General features: G+C 43.9%; 2 non-coding genes and 1 pseudogene across 2 annotated transcripts; all 3 read left to right on the top strand.

Moving 5' to 3' along the window:
* Positions 1-3,151: 3,151 nt before the first annotated feature.
* On the top strand, positions 3,152-3,373 carry LOC142721790 (U2 spliceosomal RNA; annotated as a pseudogene).
* A 6,588-nt stretch (positions 3,374-9,961) lies between these two features.
* Positions 9,962-10,159, top strand: LOC142721802 (U2 spliceosomal RNA). The gene has a single exon (XR_012874194.1). It is a non-coding gene; the product is annotated as a U2 spliceosomal RNA (small nuclear RNA).
* A 1,129-nt stretch (positions 10,160-11,288) lies between these two features.
* LOC142721777 (U2 spliceosomal RNA) lies at positions 11,289-11,479 on the top strand. The gene has a single exon (XR_012874180.1). It is a non-coding gene; the product is annotated as a U2 spliceosomal RNA (small nuclear RNA).
* The last annotated feature ends 949 nt before the right edge of the window (positions 11,480-12,428 follow it).

The raw sequence follows: 12,428 nt of genomic DNA, 5'->3' as shown, positions 1-12,428 counted from the left end.
TTTAAATTTTTACGGATCACCAGAAAAGAACGAAAGAGCGAGGATGCTGGAGATTTTACCGCTTTTTATCAACACATCTGAGCCTTTTATCCTCGCAGGTGATTTTAATTGTATCCTGAGAGGAGAACGCCGGCTTACCAACAGTACGAGTAGGAACTATGACAAGACCTCTGGACTGCTCAAGGATATCGTGACTGATTTTAAATTAAAAGACATATACAAAGAATGTAACAGGAGCAGTCCAGAGGAAGCCGGCGTTACCTGGAGCAACGCCACCTGTAGCTCCAGGATTGATTTTATCTTTTGTTCTGAAAATTTACTGCCTTTTAATTGTGAAGTTTTAACCAATGTGTTTTCAGATCACAGGCTTTTATCTTTTAAAGTAAAGCATGATCTTAATAATATTGTATGTAAAAAGTCCTGGAAGATGAATGTTTCCCTTTTAGACGATCCACAGGTTTTAGCAGATTTTATTGAATTTTACCAAGAAAGCAGGCGGGTAAGAGACACACGTACTCCCATCAGTGCATGGTGGGAGAAAATGAAAAAGAAAATAAAAGATTTTTTTATTAAGAAAAGCGTGGCGAAAGCCAAAGAGAAATACGCTTTTTTTAAAATTCTCAATACCCGTCTGCAGACCCTGTACAAAATGCAAGATCATGACATAGACGTTAAAGATGACATCACCAATTTGAAAAAGGAGATAGCCCAGTGCCTGGAGCAGAAAGGTAAAGAGATTATATTCCGTTCAAAAATACAACATGTGGAGGAGAACGAGACCTGCTCCAGGTACTTTTTTAAGAAAATAAATAACAAAAAGGCAATTATCAAAAATATAGAAGGGGTGTCAGATGTACAGGGTCTTTTAAGTAAAGTTCATGAGTTTTACACTGACCTTTTTAATGTTAAGACTGTGGATCATAATTTTATGCGTGACTCACTGAAGGAGATTACTACTGTTTTAGACCCTGTCTCCCAGAATTTTTTATTACAGGAGCTGACGGAGCAGGAGGTTTTAGAAACTGTTAAGAGTTTTAAAACAGGGAAAGTTCCCGGACCGGACGGTATACCCAGTGAGTTTTATGTAAAATTTTATGACATTTTAAAAGAGGATCTTTTTAACCTTTTTTCTGATGTTTTTAATTCCAAGATGCTGCCTAAGTCCTGGCGGAAGGGTGAGGTCTCCCTGCTGTATAAGACGGGTGACATCGCAGTTTTAAAGAATTGGAGACCAATAACCCTTCTAAATAGCGACTATAAAATTATGGCTAAAATATGTGCAAATAGATTAAAAGCCATAATACCCCACATTATACACTCTGACCAGGTGTGTGGGGTGCCAGGCCGCAGCATCTGGGATAATTTAAACCTAATAAAAGACGTGATTGAGGACACGAGGTCTAGAAAAGTTAAATTAGCCATTTTATCTATAGACTTTGAGAAGGCGTTCGACCGTGTCTCTCATTTTTATCTTTTTAAGGTTTTAGAACGTATGGGTATACCTGAAGGATTTTTATTATCTATTAAAGCCTTTTACAGAGAATGCACCAGCAAAATTTTAGTGAATGGTTTTAAGACACAGGACGTATTTTTAAACTCTGGGGTGAAGCAGGGGTGTCCCTTGTCCCCACTGCTTTTTATATGTGCATTGGAGCCTCTGTTATGCGCAATTCGCCGCGATAAGTGTATCCGTGGAGTCCCCCTGCCCGGGGGAGGCGGCGTAGAGGCCAAAGCAGTGGGGTACATGGATGATGTGGCGGTTTTATGTAGGGACGCCCTGTCGCTTCAGAGAACCCTTAGGCAAATCGAGTTTTATTGCTGTGCTTCCGGTTTTAAAGTAAACTTCAGCAAGAGTCATATTTTAAACATAGGAAGCATGGCTCTTAGAGATATACCGGTTCCTGTGTCTGATAATATTAAAATTTTAGGTGTCTCCTTCAGTGGGTACGACAATGGTTTTATCAGTTGGGACATGGTGGCGCAGAAGGTAAATCAAAAAATATGCATGTGGAACATGAGGAAGCTTACCATGGAGGGAAAAATTTTAATAATTAAAATGATAATTTTACCTTTGCTTTTATACTTAAGCATGGTTTTCCCTCCTCCCACGGTTTTATTAAGAAAAATTACTAAAGCTTGTTTTACCTTCTTTTGGAGTTCCAGAATGGAGAAACTTAAACGTGAGACGGTAATGAAAATCAAACCAAAGGGTGGCAAAGACTTTCCAGATTTTAATAGGTTTCTTTTAATCAAGTACTTTTGTTTCTGTCTTAATTCTCTTTTTAAACAACATCATTGGTCTTATTTTCTACGTTTTAATACTGGGTTTTTTATGCGAAGGATGGGGTGGTTTGAAATTGTTTTAACCTCACCTTATGCTTTTAATCTACCAGCAAATTACGTGATTTTAGAGAAAATAGTGGCCTTGTTTAATTTTAAAGGGAAAAATTTTAATGACATGATAAACAGTAAGAAACTTATAAAAGACATAAGAGGAAATGAAGTCGTCACTAATATTGAAAATTTTAATAATGAACGCTGTGCTTTTATCTTCAAAATGGTTAATGTGTTTTATCTTTTTAATACACAGATGGACCTGGCCTGGAGCTGCGTTCATCAATGTCTTCCATGCCGGGCATTCCAATTCAGGAGAGGATTCGCGAGGTCTGCCATCTGTCCGAGGGAAGGCTGCCAGGCTGAGGAGACCGTGCGTCATATTTTTTGGACTTGCGATTTTACTAAACATATTTGGATAAAGATATTCCCTCTAATGAAGAAGATGGCAGACCTAAAGGACTTGACTTACGAAATGATTTTATATGGACTCTTTGGATGCCCAACCGCGAACCAAAAGACTATTGCATGGAAGACGATGAACTGCGTAAAAGAAGCTCTGTGGAAGGCCAGGAACATCCTGATTTTTAAGCACGATGTTTTATCTGTTGACGATGTTTTAGGTCTTTGTTTTAGCGAGATGTACATTTATTATTTATTAGATAAAAAAAGAAATGCCACCCTTTCAAATAAATGGTTTGTAAAAGAATGGAACTCCAATATATAAGAATTTGCCACCATGTCCCCTTTTTATGTGTTTTTATGTAAATTGATTTTATTACTGTAATTCATTGTAAAAAGCTGTAATTCATTGTAAATATTTTTTGAATTTTAAGTAATAAATCATTGACACCCCCGCGAGGGGGTAGCCAACTTAAAAAAAAAATCTGTTCTTATCAGTTTAATATCTGATACGTCCCCTATCTGGGGACCATATATTAAATGGATTTTTAGAACAGGGAGATGGAAATAGAGCTTGCTCTGTCCACTCCACGCATTGACCTGGTATTGCAGTATTTCCAGGACCGGTGCACCCTTTCCTTATGTGTTTACTAAAATCAGATTCCAAAAGTGCTTTTTGTGTTTGCCATTGTTTTTGTCTTTCGGATGGGATCTTCCCTTTTAATCCCATTATTTCAACACCTGTTGGACAATGCATTTGTACAGTCATGTGTGATAATGAGCTAATTTATTAAATGCAATTAATTAATACATTGCCACCTCTTGTTTTGTGTTGTCTGTGTTTCTGTGTTTCCGGCATTTCACATTGGAACAGCTCATTCACCTTCCTTGTCTTCTCTCCGCCCTCCCTCCTAGGTAGGTTAAAGAGCTGCACCTGAGCCAGCCACTGATTGATGCAGCACCATAGTCAAATAGTGGAGTGGAGTAGGGGAACAGCAAACAGCCATTAAAGCAGCCAGCCCGCCCGCCTGCCCGTCACAATGGACCTACCTGTGTACACTAGATGGATGTGATGGAATGTACTGTGGTCCCTACATTTCAAGAAGAAGTAAGAATTGCAGTTGCAACAAACCCTTGCTTGCCTACAAAGAGAGCAGCAATTTGGATTTGTTACTATGTTACCTGGAAGAATAACAAACTGTGCAAGGATGGAGGTTGTAGGAGCAAGGAGAACAAGTTGTCTGTAAAGTTGGTGGATGCCTATTTTCCATTTTGCAGTCCCTTGTCTCCCTCTTGTGGCCTCCTGGAGGCAACTAGCTGTGCAAAAAAAAGACAGCCTGGGGGCCGGCTGTTGCAGTGTTGCCCTCTCAGGCAACACTGAGTGACTGACTGAGCCGCACCGTCTTATATAAAGTTCAGACGGAACTTTGCACGTGTCATAGTGGAGACCTCAGGAGCCAGAGGCAGCTTTCTGACATCATAATGGGGCCTCAGAGATAAAAGCCTGGGCCCAGGCAGTGTTGGTCAGTGCTGCTCAGCAGGCAGCACTGGACTGGATTAAAGCTGATACAAGGTGTGAAAGGAGAAGGGGTGGCAGTGGGCATGCACTTACTGCTGCTGCTGCTGCTGCTGCTGCTGCCAGTGTTTGCACGGCAGGAGGGCATTTGGGCGTTGCCAGGAAGGCGTTTTTATGTCGATTCCTCCTCTTTCAGCACTGCATTGTGGTGCAAGCAAAAGAAGCAAATCCTGTCTTGCTTCCTCTCCGGCCTTTATTCACCTCCCGCGTAGCTGTGAGTGTGTGTGAGCCTGCAGGGCCCCATGGAATTGCCTAGGAGTAGGCTGAATCGCTGCAAGGGGTGAACAGCAGTATTGGGCAGGCTCGGTCAACGCGCGGCACGTTCGGGTTATCGCTTCTCGGCCTTTTGGCTAAGACCAAGTGTATTTATACAGGAGGTTTTTAGTCAGAAGGTGCTCAGGTACCCTCTCTCTCGGCCTCGGGGGATCGTCCAGGTTCGCCTGGACTTCACCCCCGTGCTGCTATTTGGGAGAGAGGCTTAGTCCTGAGCAACGAGTTGCGATCCCCCCAGCCCCTTGGTCTCTGTACGTCAAGGGGCGCAGCGAAAGCTGCGCGGTTCGACCTGGCCACGCTAATGGCAGGCGAACCCGATGCGGTGCCGGTATACGCCCGGCTGCGAAACTCTGCTAGAGTCATCTTGGCAGAGGGTGGAGGCGGTCCACGAGGTGTCAAGTTCCTCGTATACGAAATCCTCGAGAAGTTGCTGGCGGTCCGCAAGCATGAAATTTTGGCGATCCAGGATTACCCAAGGCGTGGAGTTTTTGACATAACTTTTGTTGGAGAAGGTATCCTCCGTGATGCTATGGACAAAGCTGAGAGGGAAAAAGTTCAACTCACGTCTTTGGGAGTCCAGGTAATAGAGCATGCTTTTGAGGTAACCAAACTCGTGGTGATTAAGATGTATTCCCCATATGTGAAGGACCAGGAAGTGGCAGCATTCTTAGCTGCCTACTTCAAGAACATCAAGCTTATGGGGAGAGTTATGAACGAGTGCGGTGTGTGGACCGTCAAGTGGAAGTACTTAGTGACTTTGATAAAGGACCCCTCCACCCAAAATACGAGACTCCCACCGGCTCGTTTTAAAATTGGAACAGTGAATGGCGACCTCTACTTCTCAGGGATGCCAAACTTCTGCAGGGCCTGCGGTACCTATGGGCATACCAGTTACAACTGCGATGTCACCTGCAGGAACTGCGGAAGCAAAGAGCACACAATTAGAGAATGCACAGGAGAAAAAAAATGTAACTTTTGTCAGAAAACTGGTCATCTGTATTTTTCTTGCCCCTATAGGTACCGAGGCGAAGAAGATGAGCAACCCGGAGCGCCCCCACGTGCTCCACCAGCGGACCAAACCCGTCCCCAGGGAGAGGAACAGACCAGCCACACGAAAGAGGAGAGAGGTACCTGGGCTTCAAAGGTGCGAGGGACTGGAGCCAAAACAGGTACCTCGCAGCCAGCAACCTTGGAGGATAAAGGGGAGCCCAGTGCGAAGGAAAAGCGGCAGACTAAGCGGAAGGCGGAAAAGGAGCAGGCCGGAAAAACTGAGGCATCCCAGAAGGCTGGTTGCTCAGGGGGTGCCGGGCCTGCTCCAAGCCCTGGGTCTCTGGCATCCTCGTCGGAGGAAGAGGACGAGGTGCCGGTGGGTCCCCGTAAAAAAGGGAGGCAAGCCAGAGTCAGTAGGGGGGAGACAGGGGAGGAGCAGATGGACACAACGGTGAAAAACGATGCGGCTCCTCCTAGAACCCCCTCCTCGCCGCGACTGGTGAGGAGGGCGGGCACTGTTCCCCCCGTGGAAACTGACACCCCACCTTGTGCGCAACCTCCCCCTCCAGAAGGGCCTGCACGGTCCCAGGGGGGAGGTGCGAGCCCCCTAGGGGACCCACCCGACCTAGACGGTCAACCGTTTGAGACCCAGGGGGATCCGAATGAGTTTGGGCTCCCCGTACGCAGAAGTTTGGTTGCTGGCGTTACCCTCAGCGAAGGTAGTTCCTCTCCTTCGTTCTCCCTCCTGACAAATGATTCGGACGGGGGCGGGTATCTGAGCCCAAGTGAGATATTTGGTATTGCTGGTGGAGAAAATGTGTGATTTTAAAATACCGCTACTATTTATTATTTTAAAATCAAATACGCATTCAAAACTCCACAATGTCTGAACTAAAGGGAATATCCCTCAACGTGAGGGGCGCCAAGTCTAAAGTAAGAAGGGTTGCTCTCTTCAATTTTTTATCTTGCCTGGCAGCCTCTGTTTTTTTCCTGCAGGAGTGCGGTATTCCCCATACGATGAAGTACACCAAATATAAAGAAGATTGGAAATATGGTCCATCCGTCTGGTCTGGATCAAACGAGTCCAGATCAGCAGGGGTCGCCATTCTATTTAAGGGAAACGTTTTAATTGATTTTATTCAAGAAATCTTACCAGGACGTATTTTATTGGTTAAGGCTTTTATTGACGGTGTGAAATGGCAGTTTTTAAATTTTTATGGCTCACCTGATAAAAATGAGAGGGCAGAAATGCTAGAAGTTTTACCTCTTTTTATTAACACAACTGAGCCTTTTATCCTCGCAGGTGATTTTAACTGTATCCTGAGAGGGGAACGCCGGCTTACAAGTGCTACAAGCAGAAATTACGATAAGACCTCTGGACTGCTCAAAAATATGGTGAGCGATTTTAATTTAAAAGATGTTTACAAAGAATGTAACAGGAGCAGTCCAGAGGAAGCCGGCGTTACCTGGAGCAACGCCACCTGTAGCTCCAGGATAGATTTTATATTTTGTAATGAGAACTTACTGCCTTTTAAATGTGAAGTTTTAACCAACGTGTTTTCAGATCATAGGCTTTTATCTTTTTATGTGAAGCGTGATCTTAATAATCTTATTTGTAAGAAGTCCTGGAAGATGAATGTTTCCCTTTTAGATGATCCACAGGTTTTAACCGATTTTATTGAATTTTACAAGAAAAGCAGGCGGGTGAGAGATACCAGAGCTCCCATCAGTGCATGGTGGGAGAAGATGAAAAGTAAAATAAAAGATTTTTTTATTAAAAAGAGTGTGGTAAAAGCCAAAATAAAATATGCTGTTTTTAATACACTAAACACCCGTCTGCAGACCCTGTACAAAATGCGAGACAATGAAATAGAAGTGGAAGCCGACATCACCGACCTTAAAAAGGAGATAGCCCAGTGCCTGGAGCAGAAAGGTAAAGAAATAATCTTTCGTTCAAAAATTCAAAACATAGAGGAGAACGAGACCTGCTCCAGGTACTTTTTTAAAAAAATCAACAATAAAAGGGCTGTCATCAAAAATATTGAAGGTGTGTCGGATGTACAGGGTCTTTTAAGTAAAGTTCATGAGTTTTATACTGACCTTTTTAATGTTAAGACTGTGGATCGTGATTTTATGCGTGACTCACTGAAGGAGATTACCACTGTTTTAGACCCTGTCTCCCAGAATTTTTTATTGCAGGACCTGACGGAGCAGGAGATTTTAGAAACAGTTAAAAGTTTTAAAGCAGGTAAAGTTCCTGGTCCGGACGGTATACCCAGTGAGTTTTATGTAAAATTTTATGATCTTTTAAAAGAAGATTTGTTTTTACTATACGCAGAAGTTTTTAAATCCAAGATGCTGCCTAAGTCCTGGCAGAAGGGTGAGGTCTCCCTATTATACAAGACGGGTGACATCGCAGTTTTAAAGAACTGGAGACCAATAACCCTTCTAAACAGCGACTACAAGATCATGGCTAAATTATGTGCGAACCGGATGAAAGCCATAATACCCCACATAATACATTCCAACCAAGTATGTGGGGTGCCAGGCCGCAGCATCTGGGACAATCTTAACCTTATTAAAGATGTGATTGAGGACACGAGGTCTAGGAAGAATAATTTAGCAATTTTATCAATAGACTTTGAAAAAGCTTTTGACCGTGTCTCTCACTTTTATTTGTTTAAGGTTTTAGAGCGTATGGGTATACCTGAAGGATTTTTATTATCCATCAAAGCCTTTTATAAAAATTGTACAAGTAAGATTTTTGTAAATGGTTTTAAGACACAGGACGTATTTTTAAACTCTGGGGTGAAGCAGGGGTGTCCCTTGTCCCCACTGCTTTTTATATGTGCGTTAGAGCCTCTATTATGCGCAATTCGCCGAGACAAGTTGATACGTGGAGTCCCCCTACCAGGGGGAGGCGGCATAGAGGCTAAAGCAGTGGGGTACATGGATGATGTAGCGGTTTTATGCAGGGACACCCGGTCGCTTCAGAGAGCCCTCAAGCAGATAGAGTTTTATTGCTGTGCTTCCAGTTTTAAGATAAACTTTAGCAAGAGTAGTATTTTAAGCATAGGAAGCATGGTTTTTAGTGACATACCAGTTCCTGTGTCGGATAATATTAAAATTTTAGGAGTCTCCTTCAGTGAGTACGACAATGGTTTTATCAGTTGGGACATGGTGGCGCAGAAAGTAAACAAGAAGATATGTATGTGGAATATGAGGAAGCTTACTATGGAGGGAAAAATTTTAATTATTAAAATGGTCATTTTACCCCTGCTTTTATATCTGAGTATGGTTTTCCCTCCTCCCACGGTTTTACTGAGAAAAATAACCAAAGCTTGTTTTACTTTCTTTTGGAGTTCCAGAATGGAGAAATTAAAGAGAGGAATCGTGATGAAGTCCAAACCAAAGGGTGGCAAAGACTTTCCAGATTTTAATAGGTTTCTTTTACTAAAATTTTTTAGCTTCTGTTTTAATTCCCTTTTTAAAGAGCACTATTGGTCGTTTTATTTACGTTATAATACAGGGTTTTTTATGCGAAGGTGTGGGTGGTTCCAGATTATTTTAACCTCACCTTATGCTTTTAATTTACCCCCACAATACGTAATTTTAGAAAAAATAGTTGCTTTATTTAAATTAAAAGGGAAGAGTATTAATGATCTTAAAAATAGCAAGAAGCTTTTAATCGACCTAAAAAGAGAGGATGCGGTCAGCAGAATAGACAATTTTAACGAAAAACGCAGTGGTTTTATCTGGAAAATGTCTAACATATTTTATCTCTTTAACACACAGAAGGACCTGGCCTGGAGCTGCATTCATCAATGTCTTCCATGCCGGGCATTCCAATACAGAAGAAGATTCGCGAGGTCTGCCGTCTGCCCGAGGGAAGGCTGCCAGGCTGAGGAGACAGTGCGTCATTTACTTTGGACATGTTACTTTGCACAACATTTTTGGAAAAAGATATTCCCTCTTATGGAAAAGATGGCAGACCTGAAGGACTTATGTTACGATGATATTTTATATGGACAATTTGGATGCCCGACCGCGAATCAGAAGACAATAGCATGGAAGACGATGAATTGCGCTAAAGAAGCTCTTTGGAAGGCCAGGAACATCCTTCTTTTTAAACACGACGTTTTAACAACGGATGATGTTTTAGGTCTTTGTTTTAGTGAGATGTATTTATATTATTTAATTGACAGGAAAGCAAATGCCACCCTTCTAAATAAATGGTTTGTGACTGACTGGAACTCCAATAAATAAAGATTTGCCACCATGTCCCCCTATAAATAATAATGTAATTTGATTTTACTATTGTAACAATGTGAAAATGTTTGACGTAATTGTAATGTTATTTATTGTAAAATTGAATTTTTTATTAATAAATCATTGACACCCCCGCGAGGGGGTAGCCAACTGAAAAAAAAATCTGTTCTTATCAGTTTAATATCTGATACGTCCCCTATCTGGGGACCATATATTAAATGGATTTTTAGAACAGGGAGATGGAAATAGAGCTTGCTCTGTCCACTCCACTCATTGACCTGGTATTGCAGTATTTCCAGGACCGGTGCACCCTTTCCTTATGTGTTTACTAAAATCAGATTCCAAAAGTGCTTTTTGTGTTTGCCATTGTTTTTGTCTTTCGGATGGGATCTCCCCTTTTAATCCCATTATTTCAACACCTGTTGGACAATGCATTTGTACAGTCATGTGTGATAATGAGCTAATTTATTAAATGCAATTAATTAATACATTGCCACCTCTTGTTTTGTGTCGTCTGTGTTTCTGTGTTTCCGGCATTTCACATTGGAACAGCTCATTCACCTTCCTTGTCTTCTCTCCGCCCTCCCTCCTAGGTAGGTTAAAGAGCTGCACTTGAGCCAGCCACTGATTGATGCAGCACCATAGTCAAATAGTGGAGTGGAGTAGGGGAACAGCAAACAGCCATTAAAGCAGCCAGCCCGCCTGCCCGCCCGCCCGCCCGTCACAATGGACCTACCTGTGTACACTAGATGGATGTGATGGAATGTACTGTGGTCCCTACATTTCAAGAAGAAGTAAGAATTGCAGTTGCAACAAACCCTTGCTTGCCTACAAAGAGAGCAGCAATTTGGATTTGTTACTATGTTACCTGGAAGAATAACAAACTGTGCAAGGATGGAGGTTGTAGGAGCAAGGAGAACAAGTTGTCTGTAAAGTTGGTGGATGCCTATTTTCCATTTTGCAGTCCCTTGTCTCCCTCTTGTGGCCTCCTGGAGGCAACTAGCTGTGCAAAAAAAAGACAGCCTGGGGGCCGGCTGTTGCAGTGTTGCCCTCTCAGGCAACACTGAGTGACTGACTGAGCCGCACCGTCTTATATAAAGTTCAGACGGAACTTTGCACGTGTCATAGTGGAGACCTCAGGAGCCAGAGCCAGCTTTCTGACATCATAATGGGGCCTCAGAGATAAAAGCCTGGGCCCAGGCAGTGTTGGTCAGTGCTGCTCAGCAGGCAGCACTGGACTGGATTAAAGCTGATACAAGGTGTGAAAGGAGAATGGGTGGCAGTGGGCATGCACTTACTGCTGCTGCTGCTGCTGCTGCCAGTGTTTGCACGACAGGAGGGCATTTGGGCGTTGCCAGGAAGGCGTTTTTATGTCGATTCCTCCTCTTTCAGCACTGCATTGTGGTGCAAGCAAAAGAAGCAAAACGCGCGGCACGTTCGGGTTATCGCTTCTCGGCCTTTTGGCTAAGATCAAGTGTAGTATCTGTTCTTATCAGTTTAATATCTGATACGTCCCCTATCTGGGGACCATATATTAAATGGATTTTTAGAACAGGGAGATGGAAATAGAGCTTGCTCTGTCCACTCCACGCATTGACCTGGTATTGCAGTATTTCCAGGACAGGTGCACCCTTTCCTTATGTGTTTACTAAAATCAGATTCCAAAAGTGCTGTAACGGCAGGGGGTAGGGAGACGGACAAGTGAGCCCTAATCTACCCGCCACTCTGTCCCTGCCTACTTGCAACGACCCGCCCTAGGCGACGGGGTACAACTGGGCGGCGGTCCCTGCGCTCAGTAAGTGCACGACAAACACGGCAAACATACAAGGAACACGAGCAAGGAAAAGGGGCCGTTGCCCACGGCAACACCGTGAGCAACCAGAGTGGTGAACGAGCCGAGTCAAGCCAGGAGTGTGCGAGGTACAAAACGAAAAGCAGAAGAGTAGTCGGTAAGCCAGGGTCGGTATGGAGCAGGATCAAAAATAGCAGGAGCTGTAGCTGGGCCAGGAACCACAAGGAAGGAAACAAAAGCAATAACAAGCACCGAGGGACAGGAAGTGCAGGCTTAAATAGACCGAGGGCGGGAGCTAGCTGAGTCTGGCCAGGTTACGATAGGCTCTCCCACTCCTAAGCCTGCCAGCCTGAATGGTGGAAGCAGGAGTCAGTCTCAGGGATGTATTCTCAGGTGCTGACTGATTAGTTCTGGGAGTTAACCCCGCAGTGCCTGGCAGATCCTTTACAGTACCCCCCCTTTTATGAGGGGCCACCGGACCCTTTCTAAGTGGACCTGGCTTACTGGGGAAACGCAGGTGGAACCTCCTGACCAATACCCCAGCGTGAACATCCCGGGCGGGTACCCAAGTCCTCTCCTCGGGCCCGTATCCTCTCCAATGGACCAGGTACTGGAGGGAGCCTTGGACCATCTTGCTGTCCACAATCCTGGCCACCTCGAATTCCACCCCCTCCGGGGTGAGGATGGGAACAGGAGGTCTCCTCGAGGGAGCCAAGGACGGGGAGCAGCGTTTGAGGAGGGAGGCATGAAACACGTCGTGTATCCGAAAAGACGGGGGTAACTCCAGCCGGA

Source organism: Rhinoderma darwinii, unplaced genomic scaffold (genome assembly GCF_050947455.1).
Source record: "Rhinoderma darwinii isolate aRhiDar2 unplaced genomic scaffold, aRhiDar2.hap1 Scaffold_518, whole genome shotgun sequence".
In the NCBI taxonomy this organism is placed as follows: domain Eukaryota; kingdom Metazoa; phylum Chordata; class Amphibia; order Anura; family Rhinodermatidae; genus Rhinoderma; species Rhinoderma darwinii.
The sequence above is the reverse complement of the archived record's forward strand: the minus strand, read 5'-3'. Positions and strand labels throughout refer to the sequence as shown.